Source organism: Dipodomys merriami, unplaced genomic scaffold, assembly GCF_024711535.1.
Source record: "Dipodomys merriami isolate MVZ:Mamm:240054 unplaced genomic scaffold, mDipMer1.0.p SCAF_470, whole genome shotgun sequence".
NCBI classification, from domain to species: domain Eukaryota; kingdom Metazoa; phylum Chordata; class Mammalia; order Rodentia; family Heteromyidae; genus Dipodomys; species Dipodomys merriami.
In genome coordinates this window covers 688,737-702,041 of record NW_027206036.1, presented here as the reverse complement: position 1 = coordinate 702,041, position 13,305 = coordinate 688,737, and the positions used below count along the sequence as shown (strand labels likewise).

The 13,305-nt window shown below is 45.3% G+C and overlaps 1 long non-coding RNA gene across 3 annotated transcripts; it reads right to left on the bottom strand.

Annotated features, from left to right (window-relative positions):
• Nucleotides 1–717: 717 nt before the first annotated feature.
• LOC138808723 (uncharacterized) lies at nucleotides 718–12,687 on the bottom strand. Of its 3 annotated transcripts, XR_011366593.1 has the most exons (6): nucleotides 12,620–12,687; nucleotides 8,801–8,883; nucleotides 5,170–5,286; nucleotides 4,686–4,775; nucleotides 3,598–3,878; nucleotides 718–1,227 (listed from the first exon to the last, which is right to left on the bottom strand). It is a non-coding gene; the product is annotated as an uncharacterized lncRNA (long non-coding RNA). The 3 variants fall into 3 exon arrangements; XR_011366591.1 differs by lacking the exon at nucleotides 12,620–12,687 and having other exon boundaries at nucleotides 8,801–9,111; XR_011366592.1 differs by lacking the exons at nucleotides 3,598–3,878; nucleotides 4,686–4,775; nucleotides 12,620–12,687 and having other exon boundaries at nucleotides 8,801–9,111.
• Nucleotides 12,688–13,305: the final 618 nt, after the last annotated feature.

Sequence of the window (13,305 nt, the reverse complement as noted above, 5' to 3'; positions counted from 1 at the left end):
ACTGAAGCTACATAGTCCAGTCCTCCACCCACTCATCAGGAGCTATGCCTGCCCCTAAGCACAGAGTCATTACCAGTCCTGATTCCTGACCAGTTCTGACCTTGCTTGGCCTCACACTGCCATTTGCTGATGACCAGGGTCCCTTCCATTTACAGCAGTCATGAGGATGTGTCTGCCGTGAGCCTCCAGCAGGACTCCAAGGAGTTGGGGGGGGGGAAGGGAGAATGAGTGCCATGGGCAGCTGACATTAATGATCCAAGTATGCATGAGAGGTGCTGATGGGTCAGCCTGGAAGCCGTATTTGAAAAATAAATAAAGCAAAAAGGGCCGGAGGCATTGCTCAGATGATATAACTTCTGTCTAGTAAGGGCATGGCCCTGACTTCAAAGCCTAGCATGCAAAGAAAAACAAAATGATGGCAGTCATGTCCTGACCCTTTCACTGTCTGTTACGCAGTGCTGGGCTGGGTGACCCCAATGGGCTGTGACTCACAGCCTGCCTCTGGGACTGGAAGCCTAGACTTCAATCTGGTGGCCTCATGCTCTTCCTTAGTGTTTTCTTCCAAAGCTGGCATTTTACCACTTGAACCACACTTCTACTTGAGCTGGCATTTTTGCTGCCAGATAGTAAAAAAGAAAAAAGAAAAAGAAAACCCAAAAGTACTTAGTCCTTAACAATGGTAAGGAAATAAAGATAACACTTTATTTAATCCATCATGCCATTTAAATGTAGTTTATCTACCCAGAAAACAAACACAAGTACTTCCCAGGTGAAAAAGGTGAACTATGTCCTTTGTCATGTAAATTTGTGTTCCCCCCCACCACTACCACTGTCAACATAAGAAAAGGAGTGGGCGCTGGAGAATCATTCCATCAAATCAGACCAGGTGAAGACTAAGTTGCTGCTCCAGGCCTAGGACTAGAGAGAGGTGAATGCGGAAGGAACTCCATTTCATATTGCACATTGGCGTGAATGCAGTCTCAGAGAGTGAGCTTGGATGCCCTGCTGTTGAAACTCCAATAAGAAGAGGACAATGCAACTCCATTAGTCACCACCCTGCCTCTGGACATTTCCATCCTTTCATTAAAAATGAAGCTGGCAAAAGCAGAACTCTACCCCATGAACAGTCACGATGTTATTTTCAAGCGCGTTCCTCCCTTGCTTTTCCTTCCGCGGGGCCCTGGACAGCCAGAATAGAGCTCCTCCCCATCAGGCTTCACAGTGGCCCTGTGGAGTGCACAGAGGTGTCCTGAGGAGCAGCGAGCAGGTGTGGGACCAGAACTCTTCTCCCAGCCTCCCTCTCCAGTCCCCTCTCCTTCCCATCTCCAACTGCATTCTAAATCCCAATGTCCTAAATTAGCCCTGGGGTACAGGTCACACCAAGAGCAGAGAGGGGGTACAGGTCACACCAAAAACAGAGAAGGGATACAAGTCACACTACCAAGAGCAGAGAGGGGATAGAGTCATACCAAGAGCAGAGAGGAGGTACAGGTTAAACACTGAGAATAGAGAGGGGTACAGGTCACACCACTGTGAGCAGAGAGCATCCTATGGGGAGGGGAGAAGATGGCACCCACCAAGGCTGATGAGCAGGAAACCAAACCACACTCCCGCAAACAACCACACACACACACCAAACAACCACACACACACACCCCAAACAATCATAAACATCCCAAACAACCACACACATCCCAAACAACTACACACATCCCAAACAACCACACACACCCCAAACAACCACACACATCCCAAACCACACACTTCCCAAACAACTACACACACCCCAAACAACCACACATACCCCAACCACACACACCCCAAACAACCACACACACCAAACTCAGCAGCATTGCTGTTTTGAGACACATCTGCCTGGATAGTCTTCCATCTCCATGGACCAAGAGTGAGGCTAAGGCTTTGGGCCTAGTCAGGGCTTGGACCTCGACTGTCAATAAATAAGCCATATATGCTGCTCATCCGATGATGTCAATTCGCCAACACAATCACTGGGTGCATCTAAGGTTTGGGCTCAGTAGGATCACAGAGGGACAATACATCCTCAGCTACATGCTGGTGGCTGGCACCTATCATCTCAGCTACTTAGCAGGCTGACATTAGAAGGATCAAGTTTCTAGGACAGACCGGGCAGAAAGGTCCACAAGACACTGTTTCTGGGGGAGAAAAACAGTGCGGTGACATGGGCCCGGGAGTCCCACATCACCGGTGAACCTAGAGGAGGTGGATTCAGACACAGTCATACAACATTGGCAGAAAGCAAAGGAACCTAGAGGCAAGGTTCAAGTGGCAAAGCATCTGTATAACAAGTGCAAGGCTCTGAGTTTAAACCCTAGGATCACCAAAATTTTGAACAGCAAAAATGAGCAAAATGTGCTCATTTTAGGGCTTGTCCTGAGTCAAACCCCAGCATACAGGCTTGCATAACCCTCATTGCAACCTTGTGTGTGTTTACTTGACGTCTGAGAAAGAGTGGCTCCGAACCCAGAAACACTTTGCGATTCTACAGATGGAACTCAATCCCAGCTCCCTAAAAAGAGCTGTGGGTGGAGTGTGTCCTTTCTCCTCTGGACCAGGGTTGACATGGTCTCAAGGCCTGGCCCGGCCACATCTGTGACATTCACGGGTCAGGGAGTGTGGCCCTGTGTGTGCTCTCTCTACCTCTGTGGTTCAGACAGTTAACATGTCCTAGAATTCCAGGTTTTGAGCCAGGTGGCCTGATGTCCCCACCTGGCACATCAAGACACTTACATTTCAGTCTCATCACTTGTGGCCTGAAAATAGCAACACAGTCCAATGTATGGAAAAGAAGAAGGAAGAAAAAGATGGGAACGTCTCCCCCAAAGTTTCAAAGGCTCCTCAAGTTGACAACAGAAGGCAATAGGAGACTCAGCATGAGAATGTGGCACCCAAAATAAAGGCCTTTATCAAAAACTTCCCAGTGGATGGGGAAACTGAGTCTCCAAGAGGCAGACGGTGACCCTAGGCTCTTCCTGCCCAGGGGTAGGTAGAGACGTGGGCTGGAGCTTGAAGTATCTGTGCACCTGTTTTAACCCAGTCAGCACGTGGGTCAGGACACTGGTCCTCTTATACAACATCCTCCACTGCCTCCCCCAGTCCAAAAGGTGGGATGTATGCAGGGTGCACAAAGAATCGGCACTGAGAACAGGCAAATCTCTGGGAGCCCACAACACAGATGCTTCAATGTATATTATGTACATCCTGGAAAATCACACATGCTCTTGAAAGTGCAAAGTCAGACTTCCTCTTCCCTCCCTCTCACTTTCCCTCCTCACAGGCTAAGCCTTATGCAGAGGTGATAAAAATCAGCCTCAGGATCCAAACCAATGTCCTCAGTCCTGCAAACCCTTCCAGGAGGCAGGGTGGCAGAGCCAGGCTGCCAGTAGAACACACACACAGACACACACAGACACACACAGACACACACACACACACACACACACACACACACACACACACACACACACACACACACACACACACACACACACACACACACACACACACACACACACACACACACCGCTCATCCCAGAGATGGCTTATTGATGCAATTACATGGTTCAAAGCCAGTGGCACCTGACGGGGGAAGAAAAAGACAAAACCAGAAAGGGCGGGATGGCCTCAGCACTACTCCCTCGGGCCGGCTGTACAAGTGCCAAGTGCCTTTTCCTTGTGAACCACAGAGGCAGGTGCGGGCCGGCAAGCAGACAGGACCACAGCCCTGGCAACAGGAGGAAGTGGTAGTTGAGGTTTCCCGATAGATCTCCTGATCCTCTCTGGACCTCAGGACCTCTCCTAGGCTCCCCAGTGCTTTCCCTCTCTGGTCTCTGCTTGGCCTGCTCAAGAGGGACAGACAGACAGAAGTTAAAAGAGCAAGATTAGTTTCCTTTCACCCCTAACCCATCTCCTCATCCCTGTCCAGGGGCAGGGAGTACAAAGGTAGACACACAGGGAATCAAGAGCTCCAGGCTGCTGCCATTGGATCAGTGGGAAACTGGGCTGTTTGCATTTCCAAGTGCTGAATGGCCGGCCACTGTGATGTCCATGTTGATAATTCCTGATGCTTTGTATTCCAGCAAATGTTTAATCCCTCACTGATCAATAATCCTCACTCGGCTGTTCTTTTTTCCTTTTTTTAAAGAACCAAATCCCTTTTTACTCTTCAAATCCTTGAATAAAATTAGGCTGCTTTAGCCCTGGATGCGTTATTCCTCAAAGAAGCTGTGTGGTTTCATAACCTCGGTTGGGGTATTTTTAAAGGGACTGCCTAGACACACTTGTTCTTGGTGTCACCTAACTTGTCTCTGCAATTGCTGTGTGTTATAAGCTGGTCTCCTCAGACACTGCTTTCAACACAGATCTACTTTTTTTTTCACTCAAAAGAAGAAAATAATTCAAAGTGAAGTTATTTGCCCTAACTAAACCAGTGAGTCTAATCTTTGCATTCCTGGCTTACACTTAAGTCCTTCTGTACAACTTGATTTCTACCTTCCATCTATAATTTCTTTCCAAAACCATATTGAAAAGAAAACAGCTCCATTCCTAGGCCATCTTAAGAAGCTGTACTTCTTTCTTAGAGGCACGGCTGAATGTTTTGGAAAATGCACATGACACATGGAAAGAGACAACGGCTCTGTGCTCACAGGGGATGGGCTGGCAGGGGGGTCTCACAATCCACTCCAGGTCCACCAAAGTTCCACAAACAACGGCAACAGAAAGAAACTGCCTTTCATCTGTAGCAGCAAACAAAGCAGCAACTTTCACCAAAGCTAACCCAAGCCAGGAGTACATCCCACACACACCAACCACTTCCACAGTTAGCCCATAAGAGCCCAAGCAGCTCACCACAATATTTATTAGAAAAACACATAATTTGTGGTGGAGAAAGAAGAGTATCTCATACAAAAAAGAAAAAAAGGGGGGGGGGAAGCTCCTTCAAATGCAATTAACCAAAAGACATATTTCCCCTGTGTTTGTAAAGATCACTCTATGAGAAGCATAGTTTTTGTGTGAGAGGAGGGGGGGGTGGAGAGAAATGGGTTATCCCCACTAGTTAAGAAAGACAATTAAATTACTGGAGATTACCTTCATCATTAAGGAGAATGGGCTTTATTCATATTTACAGACCTAAGCAGACTTCAGTTTCCAGGTCACAAATGAATCTCTTCTCGTCTCAGATGCACATGTGGACACTGACATGGGCTGCTGTTGAGTTGATTGGATAATAATCTTATTCTCAAGCTCCTGCTGGAAAGAAGAGCTCCAGAGGAGGGCAGCAGGGGGAGGGGGAGATGGGTGAGGGAGGGAGGGAGGGAGGGAAGCGAGGAAGGAAGGAAGGAAGGGATGAAAAGAAGAATCCAATCATGTATTCTTCCTGGTTGGAAAAAAAAAGTAACCCCAGTATCCTGGAAGGATTTCAAACACAGGCGAACAGTGTGCAGGAGGGTGTGTTAACAGCATGCCTTACTGGTGTGGCCTGCCTGAGACACTCTTAATGAATATTACTTCCTTCCCATTGGCTGTTCCCGCTAGAAACCCAGACCCATCCCTCCTTTCAGAAGTCAGGAATTCAGCTCCAGCCAAAGTCCAGAAAACATGCTCACGCAGGGACAAGGCTCCACCACCGATCCATAACCTTTGAGGTTGTGTCCTACAGTCAACCTGACCAACAGTACATAGGAGTGAATTTTTTCTGCCTTGGGTTGTGTTCCCAGCTTTGTGTCTGTTCTAAACTGAAGGTCCATCAAAGAAAAGAAAAATAGACAGCTTTCTTTAGAGAGAACATGCTGTCCTAAATGCTGGGGAGAAAGAACTTTCTCAATCAGGCTTCCAAAACCAGATCTGAAACGTTGTCTATATCTTAAAATCCATCCAGGTGATTTTTTTTTTAAAACTCTGTGCCAAAATAAAGTAAAATCCCCAATTAATATATGTCCTTTTGTGGACTGAAGCTTCATCTCCCTCTGAAATGTCACATACCAATGCACCCTTTGAATAGCTGTTCAGAATCACTTGGAGCAGCAATATCTAAGCAGTACACGAATATGCATTCAGGTGACAGGATGACTAAGTTTTCTTTTCTAAACAATGCTCTTCTCCCTAACTTCTCCTGTCTGCTTACTGACAGGAGACCTGATGTTCTCAACATTTTAAAGCAGATAAATTTTTGAGAATATGAGCAGATATAATTCTTGCTCATAAGAAAAAAAAGCAACAAAAAATTGAAGGTGGGACAGAAGAAATGGAGAAAAACATTTTATTTTAAAAAATAGTAATAATAAAATATTTTGTGGCCCATTCAGTATTTCCCATATATAATTTATTAAAATTAGATCAAATTACGAATATTAAGTGCTCATTTGAACTAAAGTGCTTCCTCTTTCATACATACACGCACACACAAACAATTTGTGTTGTATCAGTTTCAGAAGGCAACAGAAACTCTAAGGATACAAAGAAATATGGTGTCCCCAGCCTCTAATACAAAGCATGCTGGGCAGCCCTGAGCTCCTGGATTACTGAAAGGTGTTTCTGTGCACATAATTGCAAGGCTTCCACCTCTCCCTCCCTGCCTGTAACTCATTGCACAGCTGCAGGAAGCTGTGGCTCTAGTCCCCTTATCTAAGGTCCTTGGTCCTTGTTCCATAAAGTATTTTCCTTACCACTATTAAATAAATGAGATGTCCTTCCTGTAATTCTAGGTTTCTGTGTTTAGAATGGAGGTGATTTTGTTTTTAATGCTTTGCTGAAGAGGGAAGAATAAAACTGAGCTCTCGCTCCAAGAGTGTTTATTTATGCTATTATAAGAGCAAACTAACTTTTCAGCACTTAGATAAAAAAATCAGTTTGCAAAGGCTAAACAACTTTCCTGTCCCTACACCAAGAGTGGGGGTAAAATAAAAATATTCATTTGACCTAAGACGATCACATGAGAGTTGTAAGAGTCTTCCCCCCACTCTTGAGAAAAGAGGGTAAAACCTGGGCCATAACCAGTGCCTGAGTCTGCCATGACCTCATCTAGGGGCCTTCAGCCTATGTCTGTGTGGGTGTGTGTGTGTGTGTGTGTGTGTGTGTGTGTGTGTGTGTGTGTGTGTGTGTGTGTGTGTGCTTCAGCCTGTCTGTGTGGTGTGTGTGTGTGTGTGTGTACACCAATGCAGACAAAGTCCCTATGTGCGGCCGATGGCCTAGTGTACTAGGGTGGCATGGTTCCTCAATAAGTGTAAATTACATCCACGTCTCCAGATTTGTTTCCATGAACTATACTAGAAAAATGCATCTTAACCAAAGAAAGATATATATTACCACAGATACAAGATCATATATAGTATGTGATATATCATTGTATGATTCAATTCATACAGAGCTGTAGGCATAAGAATAACTTAAGTGGATATTGTTCAAAGTGGTAGTCATTCTGGAAGGTAGCATCTTGGAGAGACCTTAACTTATGAGGCACTTTTTGGAGTGCTGGAAGCGTTCCATTTCCTGATGGGAGTGGTACGTATAGGGGGACTCATGTGTATATTTGCCATTGGATTTTATACTTTCTAGTATGTGAGTCATTCCTCACCAAAAAGAAAAAAAGAATCTACCAAGTAAGTTCAGTGATCATTGATGACTTCTTTAAAATCCATTATTTTTGCCAACTTCAAAAAAAATCTGTGAGAAAAAAACGGATTCTTTGCTCTGTTCATTATGAGAACAAAATCAAATGTGAATAATTTAGTGACGGGTTGAGGTTTGACATCTCAAAGCGTTTGGGGCCTGAATTTTTCAGAAGCTCTTGGTTTCACGGTTCACGTTGGCACTCCAGGGCTTCACATCATCAGAATTCAGATATCTGCACTTGGCAATTTTATATGTGGACATCTACACGTCACATTCTAACAGCACATCAAAACTCATTACATCCAGAAGCAAGTTTGTTATCTCAAAATAGGCACCTTCTTAACCACCCGCCCCCACCAAATTCCTTCACCTTGTTCTATTTTTGTGTCAGAGAGTTTCTCCTTTTCTCATTACCCACTTGGAAATTTGTCTTTGAGTAACTCAGCTGTGCTTTCATACTGACTTTCCACATCTCTCACATCCTACTCTTGGCCACCACTCCTATGAGCGTATTAGCAATGAATGCCTAATTAGTATTATGGTTCCTGTCTCTGCCTCCACAGCACCACCGAGGAAATCTTCCCTCTGTGCTCCTGACAGTCCTCTGCTGCTGCAGCACAAAACCCATCCTCAATGTGACATTCAAGGTCTCCTCTAGCCTCCTCTCCCCACGCCTCCACCGCAACCCTACTGTCCCACTGCACCTCACCAGCACAGGAAGGGACCGGGCATATTCCTCCCCCACCACCCCTGCTCGTGCCTCGAATCCTTCCTTTCTATGACATCCAAATATTGCATACCTCATAAAGACAAAACATTCACTGTCTCCCTGAGATGATTTCTGTGAAATGGCTTTCCCCATTGAAGTGCCTGTGTGGTTCTATCAGTGGTCAGGCAGGTAATTCTCACCTATGCCAATGTCTCCCAGTGTTCGCTGCCCCTTTTATATTGTGGTTTTGTTATCAGTGGTGGCACACATCAGTTTATAAATACAATGCACCTTGATCATGCCACCCCTTCATCATTCTCTCCCAACTCTCCCAAAACCAGCCCTGTTCTCAATTCTTGGTTTCACAGGATACATGTTAAGTATTATGGTTGCCTTCCTCTCTTCATTCATCCACCCTCCCTCCCCTTGACCTACTCATACCTTTAAAGTGCCAGTTTCCTGGTATTCATTTCATTGGACTATGAGTTTGTTTTCCTGAGGAATTTTACCATCCGAATTCTCCCCTGCAAATACCATACTTCAGTTAATACATCTGTGTACACTTGCATACAAACTGTGTCTGTTTAATTGTACACTTACGAATTAGTTTCTCATTTCCATGTGTGTAAGGCCTTGTCTTCACAAAGTAAAATAATAAAATTTCCAAGTTGAAAATTATATTAAGTGAAGTAAGCCAAGCCCAAAGAAACATAGGTCCCATGGTTCCCCTTATTTGCAATATCTAGTATATGTCTGAGTCAAGCAGAAAAAGTCAGATGAGGTAATGTTAGGGAAATAAACCCTAAGATATGTATTCAAATGTTTTCTTTCATGCGATTGTTTCTAACGCATTTATAAGATTATTTCTTTGTTGCTTTCTATGTCCCTCCCCCATTTTATAACCCCTACTTTCACTGTATTTGATGTCGGTATAATTTGTGGAGGGGAAAGGGAAAAACAAGTCATTTAAACGAGGATACAGGTGGACCCATTGCGACAATGAGAAGTACAAGTTGTCATGTCGAAAACGAACTTTACAACTTCGGTGGGGAGGGGGAGGGGAGGATTGGGGGAAAGGGGGATGTGAAGGGATGGGAAGGGGAAACAAAGGAGGAGGCTACAATGCTTGATAATAAATGTACTCATTATCTTGCCCATGTAATTGTAACCCCTCTGTACAGTATTTTCACAATAAAAAAATATAAAAAAAATTTCCAAGTTGATGAACTCCAAAGCCAAGTGTTATTTTTTCTCTATGACTCAAGTGTCTCAATGAAGATCTGCTCAGAAGTCGAACTCACAAATTACTAAGTTAGAAACATCAGCAGGGAATCTGTGTTATGTTTGCATTGCATTTAAAATGTCCTTACTATGATATATATCAACAATAGAATGTTGATCTTTTATGTTTGCACAGGCTTTTATGCCCCACCTAAAGTATCTCCTGATTCCCCAACCTTTCAAGTGAAGACAACAGCTTTATTGGGGTGATTTTTTGGGGGGGGTCCAGTCATGGGGCCTGAACTCTGGGCCTGGGTGCTGTCCCTCAGCCCTTCAGCTCAAGGCTAGCACTCTATCACTTGAGCCACAGCGCCACTTCCGGCTTTTTTCTTTTTGCTTATGTGTTGCTGAGGAATCGAACCCAGGGCCTCAGGCATGCAAGGCAAGCGCTCTACCACTGAGCCACCTTCCCAGTCCTGGGGCCATTTAACAGAGCAAAGCCACATTCTGGAGACAGATAGTCCAATTTCCTTTGGAACAAAGAGACGAAGTTCTCCAACTCTGGCAGACCTGAAGTCAATGCCAGTTCACGTGATTACCTGATGCTGAATTACTTAACTTCTTGTGTAAAAAGATAGGGCTGCAGAGGTGCCCACCTCCTATGTGTTGTGAAGATGATTTGAGGAAATGCCAGGCATCAGGTGCTATGCAGAGAAGAAAGTCATCAGGGGCAGAACTCCCATGCTGCACCCAGAACCTCCCCCTACACCTCGCCCCCACTACACCCCCCACTGCTCCCACCGCACCCTTCCATCCCCACCGTGTGGGCCTCCCCACTCCCGGCTGGCCCTTCACCCCCTGACCTGGGCCGCCCTCCCGCTGGACCAGACACCCCTCCACCACTAATGGGATCCTGGCTGCACAAGGCCTCTGTCGGCTCTGCAGGCTGGGGAGACAGCGCCCTCAAGTGGCCACCTGCAGAGCAGCACCTGCTGCCCTGTCCAGGGGGGCGGCGGGCCCAGAGCCTGGCCAGGCAGCTCCCCCACCAGGCACAGGGCCCCACCCAGCCTCCCTGCTGTGCCAGGTGCCCTCCTCACCAGTCTCTCTGAGATGAGGGTGAAGTTGGTCCAGACTGCCTCCAACTGAGAGCCTCCAACCTCTGCCTCCAGTACCGCGGGGACCACGGAGTGGTGGGCGTTGGGTGCAGTCAGGGTGGGAGCCAAGGCCAGGCTGGGCCTGCTAACCCTCAGCCCGGCTGGCCCCGCTGATCCCCGTGACCCAGCGACCCTACGACCCCGGCCCCATGCAGAGCAGCAGGTGACCCACAAGCTCTGTGCTCTGCTCCCTGAAGAGCCACGGAAGAGCGGCCGGGAGCATAAGGCAACATTCACACCCAGCACCTAGGACAATGGAATGACTCACACTAACACCACACACACAATCACACACACCACACACGGTCACACTCCACACACCACACACCACACACGCTCATTCAATCACACCACACACACCACACGCTCACAGTCAATTACACCACACACACGCTCACTCACACACCATACACCACTCACACCACACACCACACATGCTAACACTCAATCATACCACCCATTTTACTCACACCACATATGTTCACACTCACAATCACACTACACACGCTCACTCAAATCACACCACCCACACACCACACATGCTCATACACCACACAACACACACCATACATGCTCACTCACATACACCACACATGATCACACCACACCACACCTACAGCACTCACACCACACTCAGTCATACCAAACTCACACCACACAGTCATACCACACCACTCACGCTCACACTCACCACACACCAAAAGTACCACACACTAGATGCTCACTCACTTAATCACACCACACACACCACACTCACACTCAATCACACACACCACACATGCTTGCTCACAATCACACCACTCACACCACATACACCACACTCACACCACATGCTCACACTCATACCACACCACACACACACCACACACGCTCAGTCACTCAATCACACCACACACACCACACACACACTCAATCACATCACACACACACCACTCACGCTCACACATACCACCCACCACCCACACTCACACTCGCACACTCACCACACACCACACACACACACACACAACCCCCTGGTCTGTCACCTTGAGCTGAAGAGCGCAGAGACAGCACCCAAGTCCAGAGTTCAAGCCCCACAACTGACCCCTCCAAAAAAATATCCTGAACTGAACATAGCATATATGTATATATGTGAAATAACATGGCAAAATTCCTTTGTGTAATACACACTTAAAAAAATGAATGATAGGAAAGTAATATAGGCTCTTCTGGGTGATCAGGTACTAGCAGGAGGGAAGAGGGCCAAGGAGAGGGCAAATTAAGTACTTTACACATGTATGAAAATAGAATAAAACTTATTTTCAACGATTTGTATGCATGTATGGAAATGTCTGAGAGCTAATATAGTAGAAGCCAGGCACTGGTGGCTCACGCCTGTAATCCTAGCTACTCAAGAGGCTGAGATCTGAGGATCGAGATTCAAAGCCAGCCTGGGCAAGGGAAGTCCCTGACACTCTATCACCAATTAACTACCAGAAAACTGGAAGTGGTGCTGTGGCTCAAGTGGTAGAGCTCTAGCGTTAAGCTGAAGAGCTCAGGGATGGTGCACAGACCCAGAGTTCAAGTCCCACAACTGACAAAAAATAAATAAAGAAAGAAAAAAAAAGACAGTATATATGGCTTTAAATCTAATATATTAAACTTTATTCTTAGGAGTAAATAACCAAGCATTTCTCAGTTTTCTGAGGTCTCATTAGCAGTATAATAATTTCAGTAGTTCATCTAGACATAAAAAGTCAAAGTTTATTCCATAAATAAGAACACAATTTAATCCAAAATTACTAAGAGTCTTAAATGCCATCTTATTTTCCTCTAGCTATGATGGTATTTTTTCCTCCAAGACTGAATAAATAATACTAAACTAAGTGGGTATCCAATGACTCACCTGTACACTTGAAAATTTCACTTTTGGATTGTTATCTATCTCCCATAAGCCTTCATTGAAACCTTTTTATTTATTTGGTTTGCCATACTTTTCCTTATTTTCTGAGTAAGGAAATATATCCTTTGGTCCTAAAAAAGCACTAAAACAGAAGAAGATAATAAGTGCAATGCAACCTCAAATAAATATATACATAGTGCATTACTAAAATAACACTATTATATGATGCATTTCATAAAATACAAATTAAAGGGAAGACAAGGATATAAAGTCTGATGAATTCATTTCAATTAACACAATCTTACCAACACATGAGAAGGCTCTAAGTACTGGCAGAACAAATGTTGGAAAAGTCTTTTTGGGGGAAGTATGTATACAGATATTTGGGCTTGAAGTCAGAGCCTCCCACTATTGCTTAGCTTTTTTACTTAAGGCTACAGTCACTCTACTATAGCCATAGTTCCACTTCCAGCTTGGAACACAAGAGAGCCACACAGACTTTTCTTCCAGGCTGTCTTAGAAATTTGATCCTCATATCTCAGGCTGAATAGCTAGGAGTATAGGTGTGAAACACCAGCCACCTGGCTTCTAAAATATTTTTAGGTTCCATTTCTTTGCAGAACAATAAATGTTTTCTGTTTAGAGGTAGGGATAAAGTAGGCTATATTTTATTCCAAATACTACTGTTT